General features: G+C 47.8%; 1 long non-coding RNA gene across 3 annotated transcripts in view; it reads right to left on the bottom strand.

Annotated features, from left to right (window-relative positions):
* The window catches only part of LOC133042575 (uncharacterized), a 28151-nt gene extending 14079 nt beyond the window's left edge, over positions 1-14072 (bottom strand). For all 3 annotated transcript variants that reach the window (XR_009689519.1, XR_009689517.1, XR_009689518.1), the window contains exons 1-2: positions 13780-14072; positions 5421-7469 (exon numbers count right to left, since the gene is read on the bottom strand). This is a non-coding gene — a long non-coding RNA (uncharacterized LOC133042575). The remainder of the gene's footprint in view (positions 1-5420; positions 7470-13779) is intronic.
* Positions 14073-15369: the final 1297 nt, after the last annotated feature.

The following is a 15369-nucleotide window of genomic DNA, read 5'->3' as shown; positions in this document are numbered from 1 at the left end:
CAGTGGCTGGAGAGGACCCCCAACACAGCCGGGTTCACCCCAGCACCTTGTCCCCGGGGAACACCCCCATGACGGGGAGAACGTCTCCACTTGTGCTCTGAGACCAGGTGTGGAGCTGTGTTCCCACCACAAAGCACAGAGACCCACGACCATGGCACCCCCCCGAGCCCTTCCTCTAACTGCAAGAACCTGGCTAAACCAAGAGCAACTTCTATAGCTTAAAATCTCAACATCCTCACTAGGTGGTTAGTGGAGACTGGAACTTGTCCTGTCTACACGATTATAAATGTGCAGCAAAAAAAAAAAAAAGTGAGCTAGTGAGAACATTAGAAAGTGTCATGGAATTTCCTAATTTCACTGATGAATGAAAACCCCTAACGTATCAGATGCAGAGTGCCACACCACGTGGGCAAGCTGGCTCTCCACGTGCCCACGTGACTGAGCCTCTCTTGAGGCCAAAGTGCAGAACCTACAGGAAAAGAAGCACCTTAGAGAACTTGAGTTTTCAAACTGGAATTTATTACACCTTTTCAAATGTAGACCAGGATATTCCAGCAAACACAATATGTTTGTGATTTTTATAAACTGATGGTTCTTAGGCAGAACAATGAGCCTACGTGTGCGAAGGGCCCTTAAAGCAGGGTGTTTACTAGGGGTGCAGTCCTGGGGAGCGAGCTTAAATGCTTCCTGAGACGAAACCCAGGCAGAACTGAGCCAGTTAACCAGCCAAGTGCCTCTTTATGTAACGTTTGAAACACTTCTAACCAGAATTAAGGGATCTTTTTTTCCCCTTCGACTTGGCAAGCAACTGAAAAGACCAGTGCGGAGGAGGTGAGAAATGCCATTTCCAAGTCCTGAAGCCGAGTCAGCTGCCTGGGTGACTTAACCCGATCCTGGCACAATGGGCCGTTTGTCAGCCCCCAACTCAGACACACGGATGCAGTCTGTACTGCGAGGGGGGCTGACAAGCACATCCTTCCTCCACGTTTGGTCCTGAGCGCCTGCCTGCCACGCACTCCTTCTCTGCTCTGTCCAGCCCGAATGGTGCAGTCACGCCCATCACTGTGTCCTCCCAGACAGAAGTCCCAGCCGCACCCGCCTGGCCGTCCTCGGGTTTCCGGGTGCCAGCCTCGCCCAGAGAGCCACTGGCCACCAATGGGGGACAGCGCCTTGGGCAGCCAGGTTGGCCTCTCTTGGGCTTTCTTCCCCTGGGCAGGGCACAGCCCAGGAAGTTCAGCCTCTGGTCCCCAGGGTGGGGGCAGGGGTGCCTCTCGATGGGAAGAGACCACGGCAGATCCCAGCACCCAGCATCATCAGACTTCCAACTCCGAGCTTTTGTGGCTCAGTTGGTAAAGAATCTGCCTGTAATGTTGGAGACCTGGGTTCAATCCCTGGGTTGGGAAGATCCCCTGGAGAAAGGAAAGGCTACCCACGCCAGTATTCTGGCCTGGAGAATTTCATGGACTGCATAGTCCACAGGGTCGCAAAGAGTCAGACATGTCTGAGGGACTTTCACTTTCACAGCCAAGGCTGCTCAGTCTCGCTGCGTCTGAACCCATTCGCGTGCTGATGAAACAGCTCTGCTGAGAGAGCCCCTGTGATCCCACACATCTGCTGATGAACCAGCCACTGCTCTCAGCGGGGCATCTGGGGTGTGAGAGTCATGTTAAGTCCATTTAAATTTACTGGGATGACCGCACACTTGGCGGTTAGTGCAAAGGCCCTGTTGTTGGAGATTTCTAGCCAAGGATTTGGCCAGACACCAAATCTAATCTCCCAGGGGTGGGAGGAAAGCAGACAGGCCTCTGACCCTACCCTGAAGGGGTGAGCCCTGGGCACAGCAGGCCTGGGGGTTCTGCGTCCTCCAACCCAGCTACGTAACTCAAGGTAGAAAGAATGTGCTTGTCAGGACAAGGGGCTTCCCAGGAGGCTCATGCCAATGCAGGAGGTACAAGAGGTGTGGATTCAATCCCTGGGTGGGGAAGATCCCCTGGAGTAGGAAATGGCAGCCCACTCCAGTATGCTTTCCTGGAGAATTCCATGAGTAGTAGATTCTTTAAAAGTCTATCAAATGCTGTTTTGTTCTGTAACAAGGAAACTAGAACTCCTGGATCTGAAATGAAGATTCTTAGGAATTCTACAGAAATCAAAGCAATGATACCATGAACTGGCAGAATGGGATCCAGAGAAAACCACTAATTTTAAAAAATAAAGTTAATTTCATCGCAAAGAACAACCAGAACCAAAATGTTTAGATGATATCATGCAAGACATTATTTGGATGAAATATATTTCAGTTTAAGATTTTTAAAGAATGTTTATTCTCTTTCAATGTTTCAGGGCTTCTATAACTTAGGATGTTCCCAAAACAAAGATGTGTTTTCGCTGGGTGGATGTACCCTCTACAATGTAAGGTCACACCTGGTTTTACTCACATGGCCCCAAATCGCACCCCTCTGGAGCCCAGTGAGGACCACTAGGGACACCCCATCTCCAAAGTCTTGACTCTGACATCCAGAGTGTGGAAATCACCTCTGTCCCGAAACATGGGGACGTTTTCCATACATGACTTAGCAACACGCCCCTCCCAGCCATCACTTGCAAATAAGTGAATCGTAAATAACACAATGAAAACTTGTCCTGATATTGAAATAAATTCTTGCTACACCTGGACAAAGTTATTTTATTTAGAAAAGACCAAAAGTTACCGGTGCCCACTTGCTTCTGATGAATCTTCTGATGAAGATTCTTAAATATCCAGAAGGATTAGGAAAGCAGTACTTAGCAGTAATAACTTATTCCCAATAAAAGTGATCTCTGGCCAAGACCCAGCGAAAAGTTATGTGACCCAGATGAGGCTCTGGACAGCTGAGAAGGGCCTGCTTTCCTAAGACTCAGACGTCCTTGAGCAGAGTTCCCGATAACTGCCTCCAGGGCACACAGCTCCAGAAGCAAGGACACAGAGATGAACAGGGAGACAGAGACAGACAGAAAGACAGAGACAAGAGAGACAGAGAGAGGCAGGAAGGGCACGTGGATGCCTTCACGGTTGTAAGAAAGGCCACTTGAGTGGGAGCTGAATGTGTTTCCCGAAACCAGGTCAACTCAGGTGGACACCCAGGATCCCAGTCCCCCGTCCCCGGGGGACCCAGAGGAACCAGCAGAGGTTCTCTGGCACCAAAATGCAGCGTTTCCCTAAGAGAAGCCACGAGGAGAAGCACTGGGCGACCTCACTGAGGACCTCCTGAGGGAAAACTTCCTGACTCCAGGCTGGGAGGGACGGGACACCTGCACACCCTGCCCGAGGCCACCCGCCTGAGAAAGGGCCGCAGCCCTGGTGCTTCCCGAGAAACCCTCGCGAAGCCTGAGAACACTCACAAAGAGGAGAGGGTGCCCTCCCTCCCGTCGGGGGCTGAGGCTCACAGCCTCTCACCGCCACCAGCAAGACGGGGGCGCCAGCAATAGGGCCGTTGGAGACCAGGAGAGGGGAGACCCCGACTGGCCCATAGAGCTTCTGACTGCCCACGGCTGGCAGCCCACGGCCCCTGGAGACCTGGGCCCGGAACGTGTCTGTGGAGGAGGCAGAAGAGACAGGAGGGCTGGCCCGTCCTGTCCAGGGAGGCCTTTGTCTGGGTCCAGGTACGACTGAAGACAACACCCTGTCAGGGGCCGTGAGGACTACAGACCATGAGGGATTCGTCCGTCAGTGGCCAGTCAATGGCCAGAGGTTACTTCTTAGAAAACAGGATAGGTGTGTGTTGAACTTTGAAAAAAAAATGCTGCACTTACTTTAGAAGGAGCTCAGGAAGCTGAAATATTTTCAAATATATAAATCTTAATCCAGAACTGAAACAACAGTTTAAGATGTAAAACGCAAAATGCAAATTTTTTCAGATTCTAGATCTTGCAACTTCTCTGAACCATCCAGCATGTGGAGAGTACAACAAACCTGCTTCAAATGCCACAGACTCAACAGGCAGACAGGCTGGAACTGAGGCTGGGGGATCAGGGCCCGTGAGGACCCTGACTGCACAGCCCAGAGAACCCGACTTTTCAGTGAGCAATGCTTGACTCTTGGGTGTGAGTGTGGACACCCCGGAAGTTCCTGGGAAGAACAGTCAGGCCATTTGCTTGAACAAGACTTTCCTAGAAAAATAAAATCAGAAGGAGCAGAAAGTCTTGCCAGCTCCAGCTTTGTGTCTGGGCAGAGCTCAGGCAAGGGTTCTCAAGGAAAAACTGGTTGTTAAGTAATTTACAAATAATATTATAGGTGAGATGGCTGAATGGCATCACCAATGCAATGGACATGAACTTGGGCAAACTCCGGGAGATGCTGGGGGACAGGGAAGCCTGGCATGCTGCAGTCCATGGGGTCACAAAGAGTTGGACATGACTGGGCAACTGAACAACAATACAATAGATAAAGATGATAAACATACTATTTATTAGGAATTCAAAATTGAATTTCTAGAAGAACTCACATCAACACTGGGCATTGGCAAAGTCAAAAAAAAAATTAATTCATTTTCATTGAGCACTTGCTCAGTGCCAGATAATTTCACAAATTTCCCCCCTAATTCCTTGTTTCGGTGGCTGAGGCTGGAGTTTGCGAGGTGGGGCTCAGGCAGTGAGGGGCTCGGTCCATACCCAGGACTCCTGCTCACCAGGCTCTAGTCCCTGTCTCAGCTGTTGTTGTTGCTCAGTCACTAAGTCATGCCCAACCCTTTGCGACCCCATGGACTGCAGCATGTTAGGCTCCTCTCTTCACTGTCTCCAGGAGTTTGTTCAAATTCATGTTCATTGAGTTAGCGATGCTATCTAAGCATCTCACGCTCTGCCACCCGCTTTTTCTTTTGCCTTCAGTCTTTTCCAATGTCAATCCCCTCCACACACGAGGAAACCACAGAGAGAAGGGCCGAGCATGCAGGGCAGGGTTCACTAGAAAGGACACCCAAGCAGATGGCCAAATCTGGACCTTGGTCCCCGAGTTTAAATCAAGGGTTGCCTTGCTGTGTCGGCCCTCCTCCCAGACAGACATGAGGCTCTGCCTGCCCCGCAAGCCCAGGCACCCCCACTCTCCCATCAGCCCTCAGCCCAAGGCCACCAGGTCCAGAAACCACGGCTGTGTGTCCTTTGCACCAGGAGCAGCATCTCTGACCACAGGCTGGGCTGCAGCCCAAAGGGGAGAAGCACTTCCTCCTCGGGTTTGACCCGAGGAAACACATGGAAACAGGGGTGTTGCCAGCTCCCCAGGGACACCCCGAGGACCAGCTGCCCTCCTGCCTCCCCCCGAGCTCACCGAACCAGGCCAGGGATGAGCGGGCGGCTTGTTCTCAGCCGCCCAGGGCTTCTCTGAGCTTGGCCACGAGACTCTACCCTGAGTCCTGCGGACACAGGGAAGCCAGGGTTGCCCCACTCACCTTTCCACCAGCCTGAAGGCCCTGAATGCTCGGCTCAGTCTCCTTAGGAAGAGTCTGAAATGAAACCGACATGTCATCTCATCGTGACGACAAGGGAGGCTCCAGGAGTCACACGTTCCCCCATCTCTTGGGCTGCAGGAGTGTTTACAAGGCTTCAGTCACCAACAGGCAGGCCACATCTTCCTCCAGTAAATGGTCCCGAACAGACCCCCAAGGGCCCTTCCCCGTCCCCCACTCAGGCGCAGCAGGGCACCCGCAGGAGGGGCGGGATGAGCGTCCTCTCTCCTCCCGGCCGCAGGCCCCGTGGGAAGCCGCTGAGTCACCAGTAACAACAGTAATCGGGAGGCCCTGACATCATCTACCGGGCATCTCATGTCCGAGCTTTACATCTGTGGCCTTGTTTAGTTCTCACTGGTACTTAGGAAAGACATTCTGAATCCTCACCAGAGGGGCAGAACATGCCCCGCTTTCAGAGATGACCCATCTGACCTGCCTTTATCGAGCTGCCAGTTGCCCAGACTCGTGGCTTGTTGGCAGCAAAGCCAGGGTGTGAAGTCCCTTCCTCCTCTGCAGGCATCCACCTCCCTCACCGTCCACAGGGGCCAGCAGGACGCAGTTCTGAGAGGAGGCAGGAAGACTCTGCAATCAGAAGGCGAGTGAAAATTTGCTGCGGTCCATACTCCTCTTCTGCAGGATGTGACGTTGTGACTATTTTACCTACTTCTGTTACTTTCTTTTATCTACTTCTTTGTTACTTTCTGAGTGGTGGATTCTGATTTTCCTGCACCAGACAGGATTCATTCAGTAACTCACGGGGCTTGAAAGAGTCTCGCTGGCAGAGCGATAAAATGGCATAACTGAGAATGGAATGCCCACTCCACTGTAACTCACATTCCAATGTAATATGTATATTCACTTGTTTGGTTTGTTCCCAGGGAACTGAAGGATGGCACGAGCAAGACTTTTGTCTTGTGGTCCTTCTCTGGTTCAGTTCACTTTTTTGGGGGTGGGGTGGGGGGGTGGCAGTGATGAGTGTAGAGCAGCAGAAGGAACCCAGACAGGAGAGGAAAAAATGTCCTTTGATGACAATGTTGCAAGTCCACAGCAACCCCCGCCCTCAAACCAGCCTGACTTTTCACCTGGCTTGCTGCCAGCCAGCTATTTTACATCTCTTCATAAACTGCAGAGAAGGATGGGTATGCAAACTGCAGTTGTCCTGTGTAATTTCAGTAGAGTTCACTGTTCCTGTAGAAAAATCAGGTTTGCCTACACAAACTTACTCCAAATAAATTTGTGCTTTTCACCTCTCCTTTGGACCATTTTTAACACCTGCCTGGTTCCCTCAGTGGTTAATGAGTAAGACAAAATCTTCAACACGGCCTCATGTTTACATCACTATGAGAATCTCGCTTTCACCTTTTCATGAAAAATATCTTTTGACAGAGATACACCCAGAAATTGACCCATGGGACTTCTTCCTCATTGTCTGGGGCCTCAAGTCCAAGTTAACACACATCTTCCATCTCTAATCTGACCTTAGGCCTCTTGTCTGGCTGACTAAGCCTCTCACAACAGCCCCCATCCAGAATCATTAGACGGCCAGCTCTAAATCACTTTTCTTGGATCTCCTGGGTCCCTTTGAAATTCACGGCGGTGTGTCGGCACCATTGGGATGGAGTTTCCAGGTCATGGGCGTGTCCCACCTGGATGAAAGGAGCACAGGTGCACTTTTCTTGTGCCTCAAAGGAAGATGCTACTTTTTTTTTTACAAATTGAAGATACATAGCCTCTCTATATTGTCAGCTGATGGTGAGCATTTTTTAGCAAGAAGGTATGTTTAAATTAAGCTACACACATTGTTCTTTCAGACGTACTAGTGTTGCACACTTAATAGACTATAATGTAGAATAAACAACTTTTATTTTCACTGGGAAACCGAAACACGTGCGTGCCTCATTGTATTGTGGTATTTGCTTCATTGCGATGCCTGGAACCAAACCCATGAGATCTCTGAGGTGTCTCTCTATAGGATCAATGGCCTTGATTTTTCTAGTGGGAAAAAAAGGCAGGTAAAGAAATATTGTAAGATATTTTGAGTTATTTGGGAAGTTATCTAAATCAGTAATACAGTTCCAGCATTAGTTTTCCAAGAAATGCCTTACTCTGAATTTTCTTTCAATAATAACATGGAAACAACTCCATAAGTGAAATAGTTTCCAGCTTTTTTAAAATAAAACATGTTTATAGAGACAGTGTCTGGAGTCTTGTGCATGCAAGCAGGATATCACATTGTGGATGCCAGTTGAGGGTTTTAAGGCAGGTTCAATTCACATAAGTGAAAAAGCAACATTCATTTACAGCAATTTTAAATCTGATAGTTCAGAGAACTAACTGGTTTAAATAGCCTTCTCAGAATAGGTAGAAATGTTACTGAAGTAACTGAAGATTCAAAGGCAAATTACTTAACAGGTTACTGACCCACAAATTGCTTAACCAAAAGCATCATCTACTTCAATACTCTTGTATAACTGAAAATTAATACTAAAGTAAAAACTGGGGAGGTAAAATGAATTCTACCCTAAAAGCTGTTCAGTAGACACCGCAAAGGGTAATTCTTAATACAATATACTAATTTTTCTTCAGTTCTTTCCCTGAATGGCAAAGAGGAGTTTCCTCAGTGACTTTTTAAAAGCAATTTGCTGTAAACATGAATTTCTTTTGAAACAAAAGATTGACACTCACAGCAAATTTCCAGTTAATCTTCTCTGAACATCGATATTGTTGGAAAGTACAGGTAACACAGCCAGCAGAGCCCCGGGGTGTCAGGTCATTAAATTAAAACAGAACTGTAATATGAAAGTGAAGGAACCCACCCAGAAGCATGTTTTTGCCACCATGAAAAATGCCTGGATGCTAAACAAGCAAGCATGGTACCAAGTTCAAACAAACTTAACAGAAAGGGAAACATTCACGAACCAGTTAATAGCAGTCCATGGGGTCGAAAAGAGTCAGACATGACTTAGCAACTGAACAACAGGCCTACCCTTAAAGATCTTCTAAACAAGTTCCTTCAAGCAGACAGGGAATGATAGAAGAAAGAACTGGGAAGGAAAAAGGAGCAACAGAAAGATTAGAACTAGGAACACACAACAGACTATCCTTTTCTCAAGTTTTATCAATTATATTCAATGATAAAACAGAAATCATAACATGTTCTAATTCATAAGAAAAAATTATTTAAAAGTAAGGAAGGAAAAAGCAACTAAATGGATGTGAAGTTTTCACTCCTGAAAATAGTAAAATATTGATACCAGTAAAGTGTTACAAGTCACATATGTCCATCTGGGTACCCAGAGCAGCCACTACAAAACCTGTACACAGAGACACACTAAAATAATGATAAATCACTTTGGGAATCCTAAAATAGTGCTAATGTACCAGGAAAAATGCAAAGAAATACAGGATCAAGAGTTGGAGAAAACAAATAATAAAACAGTCCTTTTAAGCACCAACATACCTGGAAATCACCTTAAATGCAAATTGTCCAAATACACTAATCAAAAGATACTGATTAACAGGCTGGAAAAATAAACATGCTCCAAATGTACACTGCTTTTACCAAAACAACCTCTCTTCTTATGTAATGACACAGGCAGGTTGAAAGCAAAAAATATGGAAATAAATATATAAACATGATTTTTTTTTAAAAAGCAGTAATAACTCTATTAATAGCTAATAATGTAGACTTCAGAGCAAAGAAAATTATAAGAGAAAAGTTTAAAACTAATCTTATATAATCTCTTCCAGATAATGAAAAAGGAAGAAACACTTTCCAACTCATTTTCTGATGTCAGTATTATCTTGAAACCAAAACTAGACAAAGACAATAAAATAAAACTATAGATCAATATAACTAATGAACCTAGACACAAAATCCTCATAAAATATCAGCAAATTAAATCCAATAATGTATAGAAAGAATGGTACAAAGTGACTAACTGGGATTATTCCAAATATGCAAAGCTACTCAGTATGAAAATCAATCAATATATTCTACCATATCAACAAGCAAAAGAAAGCAATCCTATTATTTGATGCAAAGAAAGCATTTGACAAAACATTACAACTCATTTAGGGCTTCCCTGGTGGCTCAGATGGTAAAAAAAATCTGCCTGCAATGCAGGAGACCCACTTCTGATCCCTGGCTCGGGAAGATCCCCTGGAGAAGGGAATGGCAACCCACTCCAGTATGTTCACCTGGAGAATCCCATGGACAGAGGAGTTTGGTAGGCTACAGTCCGTGGCATCACAAAGAGCTAGACACAACAAAGCAACTAACACACTACACTCATTTATGATTTTTAAAAAAGGGGGGGTGGGAATCAGCAAGAGAGGGAAATGATCTCAATTTGACAAAGAGCATCTAGCATCTACAGCTACAATCATTCTTCACGGTGAAAGAATGTGTGCTTTCCCACTAAAATCAAGAATAAGGTAAGGTTCTACCCTTGTCATTCAATATGGCACTGAAAGTTCTGCCACTGCAGTGACAAGAAAAATAAAAGATATTAGGAAGAAGTTAAACTATATTTGTAGCCGACATGATTGTCTGTTGTAAAAGTCCAAGAGGATCTACAAACGAAAATCCTAGAAGTAAAAAGTAAGTATAGCAAGGTCATAAGATATAAGATCAGCTCACAAAAATCAATAACATTTCTACATACAACAATGAACATGAAATTACTAAATTTAAAACAAATAATCATTTGTAATCACTGCAAAGAAAACACAATACTTTGATATACACATAATAAAACATGTACAGAAAGTGTACGCTAAAAATTACAAAGTGTATGCTAATGAAACAAAGTGCTAATGAAAGAAGACAAACATTGAGGCATACCACATTCATGCATTGGAAAATTCAACATCATAAAAATGTCAAGTTCCAAATGGATCTATAGGTTTAATTCAATTCCTATCCAAATTTAGCAACACTTTTTGTAGATAGACAAGTTAATTCTAAAATTGTTATGGAAAGACAGAGGCAAAGGTAAAATCACTTGAAAAAGAAGAGTAAGGTGGGAGGAAACAGTCTGACGTCAAGTTATATAACACAGCTACAGTAATCACAAAGAGTTGTAGTGGGAGACAGTGGGACAGATACACGGATCTAAGGAACAGAAGAGCCCAGAAGCAGAGCCAGATAAATATTCTCAGCGGAGGTCTGACAAAGGTGCAGACGTGACTCTGAGAAGGAAAGCTAGCCTTCTCCAGAAGTTGTTCTGATGAAACTGGGCAGGAGGGGAGGGGACTCACCCTACACATCTTATATATAAGTTCGTTCAAACTAGATCATAAACTTGAGTGTAAAATGTACAACTACAAACCTTTTATAAAAAGGACGCAGGAGAAATCCTCAGGCTCTAAGGTTAAACGACGAGTTCTTAGACTTGACACCAAAAGCACTGCCATACAAGAAAAATTCAATACACTGGACCTCATCAAAATCTAAAACCTTTTGCTCTGTGAAAGTTCACGTGAAGAGAATGAAAAGATGAGTTACAGATGGAGAAGAGGTGTTGGCAAATCCAGCATGTGACAAAGGACCAGTATCTAGAATACGGAAAGAACTTTCAAAACTTAACAGTAAAAAAAAAATATCAATGCAATCGGAAAATGAGCACAAAGCATAGTGATATTTCACTGAAGAACATACATACATGGCAAATGAGCGCGAGGGGAAAATAGTCAACATCATTAAGCATTAGGGAAATGAACATTTAAGCCTCAATGAGGCCACTACACGCTTATCAGAACACTGAAGGGTTGGCCAGGGTGCGGAGAAACTGGGTCATTCATACATCGCTGGTTGGAAGGTAAAATGGCACAGCCAGTCTTGAGGACAATTGGGCTTTGAAACTAAGCATTAAACTACCATACAAATCATCAATGGTCCTTTTGGACATTTATACTAGAGAAGTGAAAACCAACATTCACACAGAAACCTGTGTACAAATACTATGGCAGTTTTACTTGTAATGGCCTAAAACTAGAATCAGCCCAGATGTCATTCAGCAGGTGAATGGATAAAAACTACAAAACAGTCATACCATGGAATATTTTTCAGCAATAAACCGGAACAAACTACTAATACATGTAACAATTTGGATGAAACTCCAAAGAATTATGCTAAGCAAGAAAAACAGTCCCCAAATAGCGTAGAATTTTAGAAACAGAGGACAGATTGGTGGTTGCCAAGAACTGGGACAGGAGGAGGGGGGCATGTGGTCACAAGAGGCCACAGAGGGACCCTGTGTCGGTGGAACTGTTTTAGTTAGTGTCTGGACTGCAGTGGTGTCCACATGACCCACACATGGATACAGCTATGTGGAACAAATAGACACATGCTGACTGCAAGTCACCGGATTGAGGTGAGTGAGTTGTGTCAATATCAATGTCCTGGCTGAGCATCCTTCTGTGGCTTTGCAAAATGTTACCGTTGGGGGAAACTGGGTAAAGAGTACACAGCCCTCTCAACCACATGTGAATCTGCAGCCTCCTTAATAAAAGTTTCAATTACAGTAAAACAGCTGTGATAGGGCCAGTGTTGAGCACACACACACACACACGCACACGCACACACACACACACACACAGAGGTTCCTGCTGGCCCCTGAGCACAGCAGGAAAATGTGGTGAGCTCCTGATTTCAAATGCTTTGTCCCATCGTTAAATCAAGGAGCTCCTGGAAAACACAAGGTGAGTGTGTGGAATGGAGGGCATGACGTCAGAACTGTCGTCGTGTCTGTAATAGATAGGAACTAACAAAAATTCAGAACCACTAAACCCAACTGCAGCATAAAAGCCTTTCTTACAAACCCCTGTGTAGTAACCCTGGTTAACAGGCGGTGACCTCACACGCATCACCGGGTGTAACGTCCGCTAACCTGGAGAAGGAGAGTTCCTTATCCGTTAGACATGAGCAAACTGAGGCTGGAATAAGTAAGCAAGGGGCCATGCTGGTCTGGTCTCTTTGGAACCTCCTGCTTGTCCCTTGAAACTCTGGTAAAAATCTAACCGTGTGGAAAGGGAGACGCGATTGTTTTATGAATAAACTGAGCGGTCCGGCACTCGCGGCCAGACCTGGGAAAGGCAGGACCCCTCCATCACAGGAAGCCACCGCAGAATCCTGCCATCAACGTTTCAACAGGGAAAGAGAGCACAGGGTGGGGCCAATCAGGCGAACCTGACGTCTGCCTTTGGCGGCTCTAAAGGAACCTCATTTTCACTCTGGGTTTTGGCTCCATCTTCTTAACCAAACCACCAAGCGGAGCCACCAACAGCCAACTCGCCAAATTGGACCTCGGTCCTCTCTGTGAGTCTTGGCCCAATTTCTGGCAAATTCATCAAGATACAGTCTGTGGGAGGAAACAGTGCCCTGGTAGCCTATTCAAAGCACTGTGATGCATCCGAGGCTCCTCAGCATTCCAGCGCCCTGACGTCCAGCCACCGCCTGGGCCCATTGACCTCAAACGTTTAGACAAAACTCCCCAGGAAGCTGATCAGCGGAAACGCTACCGGCCCCAGTCAGCCTGCCCCATCCCCACCGCCAAGCCTGCCCTCAGACAAGCGCAGCTCCTTCTCAGGTCCACTTAAGGACTTTTGCAAAAAAAAAAAAAAAAGCAAGTCCCGGCTTTGGGGCCAGGGAACCCTGGCCAGGACAACGCCCCCGACCGGGCGGCTGAAACACTTTGGGACTGAGGTGGAAACCGCCTACACTTCGTGTTAATTGTTGGTGAAGACAACCCAAGCTCCGCCATCATTTTCTATTGTCCCTCTTTACCATCTTTTCAAAATGACTTTATCATGGTTTATAGCTGGCTGTTTCTAGCTAATGAAAATTCAGAACCCCAAATCCTTAAGCCCTCATCCGCTGCCAGAGGAGAGAAGGAACCACCAGCTCCAGGGAAAGACGGGGGCCAGCCAGGCACCCGGGCGCAGACGACGGGGCCAGAACCGGCCAAGGAAGCACATACACCCGCCGAGCGGGGTCGGAAGTCTACCCTCCAGCCCCGGCCTGGGCCCCCCTGGGAACCCAGGAAGGAAAGGCGCTCCTGGCCGGCGCTCTATGACAGAAAGCGATGCGGCCCTCTCAGAAACATGGCAGGAGGCTTCCGGCTGCGAGAATTAGCGTCGTAACGCGCTTCGAGAGCGGCGGGGGCGGCTGGGGGTGCCGGGGGCGGGTGGAAGGTTCTACCCACTGCACAGAAACTCACACACGCCGTCAGCACCATTAGCAGAAACAGCATCTTGTTCCCAATTCGGCTGTAGATAATGAAATTAGCCCCCAAATTACCATAAAGTGGAACAAGTAGGCACAAAAGCGGGAGGTGGGTCTGGAGGCCTTCGCCCTCCCCCCTGCAGGACCAGTCTCGGCTCTGGCTCTTAGCTGTTTAAATTCAAAGCAACGCTTCTGTTTTTCTAAGTCGCCGTCTTGACCCCAAGCAGATAAAGAGCGCCGCGTGACACATTCAGCAGAGTTGCAGTGTTCTTGCTCTGTTTACATCAGGAAATCCAGCGGGTGGGGACTGGCTGGGCGCCGGCCCGGGCGCTGGGCCTGACTCCATCCAGATGTGCGCCGGCTCCAGAGTGGCTGCCGCGCGCAGTAAACGGGCACCGAGGCGGCCCCGCGGGCGCACAGAGGCGGCGAGAGGAGGAGGGACCGCGGGCGCGCGGAGGAGGGACCGCGGGGGCGCACGGGGAGGGGCGCTCGGAGGGGGGCGCACGGGGAGGGGTCGCAGGAGAGGGGGCGCACGGGGAGGGGGCGCTAGGAGGTGGTGCGTGGGGAAGGAGAGCGCGGGGAGGGGGAGAGGTCGCAGGACAGGGGCTGCGCAGAAAGGGGGAGCTGGGGGAGGCACAGGGAGGGGGCGCGAAGGGAGGGGCTGTGAGGGGAGGGGGCGCACCCAGGGGGCGTAGAGCAGGGACCTCGAGCGCAGCGCCAGCGACCCCGGGAGTGGGCCCCCGCGCCGTGTGCATTTCCCTGTAAATGTGCTACACTTTAAAGAACAGGGAGCGCAGTATATCACTGGGAATGTTGGCCGTCTATTGGTCCCTGTGGATACTGCTGGGTTAGTACGACTTGTAACCAGAGCAAGAGAAACATAAAAAAAAGCCGGGAAACACTGCCAATTAGTCATTACAGGGAGATTGTAAAAACAAGAGAAAGAAAGAGGGGAAGCAGAAGGAATAAAAGAATAAAATGCCCCAGGAAAAAAAAGAAACTAGATGCGCTTTTGCTCTGGAATACAGTGAACAAGCAGCAAGAGAGGCTTCTGGCTAACCAGGGGTCCTGCAAACCCGCAGGTTCCCAGGGTAGCCCTGGAGGGACCCCACAGCCATCTCCGGTCCGCACCCCTCTGCTGTGCTTGCAGGACTCGGGCTAGCCAGTGGGCAGGCAGTGTGCTGTGGAGCAGGGCCCAATTGTGCAAAATCCAAGTTATACATTTATTTCTGCTCGCCGGAGGCCTACATGGTCCTCGCTGGTGAGTTATAAGAAAAAGAAGACAGGAACCAGTTTCTTTTTCTCATAAGTTCCTACCAGCCACCGACTTCAAGTACACTGTGGCCATACTTGCTGAACATTGTTTTTAACTTGATGGTAATTCTGATTGAAATCTCTTCCCCCACCCCGGCTTTTGCTGGATTCATGGCTCCAAGAACGTGGGATATCACAGCTGAGATGGGTCTGCGGGTGCCTCCCCGGCCTCCGTCAGTCCTTTTGTCCCTTCTCCAGATTGAAGCCCCAGTGTTTTTTGCAGCAGAAGCCCAGGGTGGACAGAGCTTCTTCCAGGGGACAGCCTTCAAGCAACGGGGCGGAGGAGGGGGGCTGCTGGAGAGGAAGTTGGGCCCCCTCCCCGGGGACTAGGGACACATGTTGCCAGCCAGA

Source organism: Dama dama, chromosome 21 (assembly GCF_033118175.1).
Source record: "Dama dama isolate Ldn47 chromosome 21, ASM3311817v1, whole genome shotgun sequence".
In the NCBI taxonomy this organism is placed as follows: domain Eukaryota; kingdom Metazoa; phylum Chordata; class Mammalia; order Artiodactyla; family Cervidae; genus Dama; species Dama dama.
The sequence above is the reverse complement of the archived record's forward strand: the minus strand, read 5'-3'. Positions and strand labels throughout refer to the sequence as shown.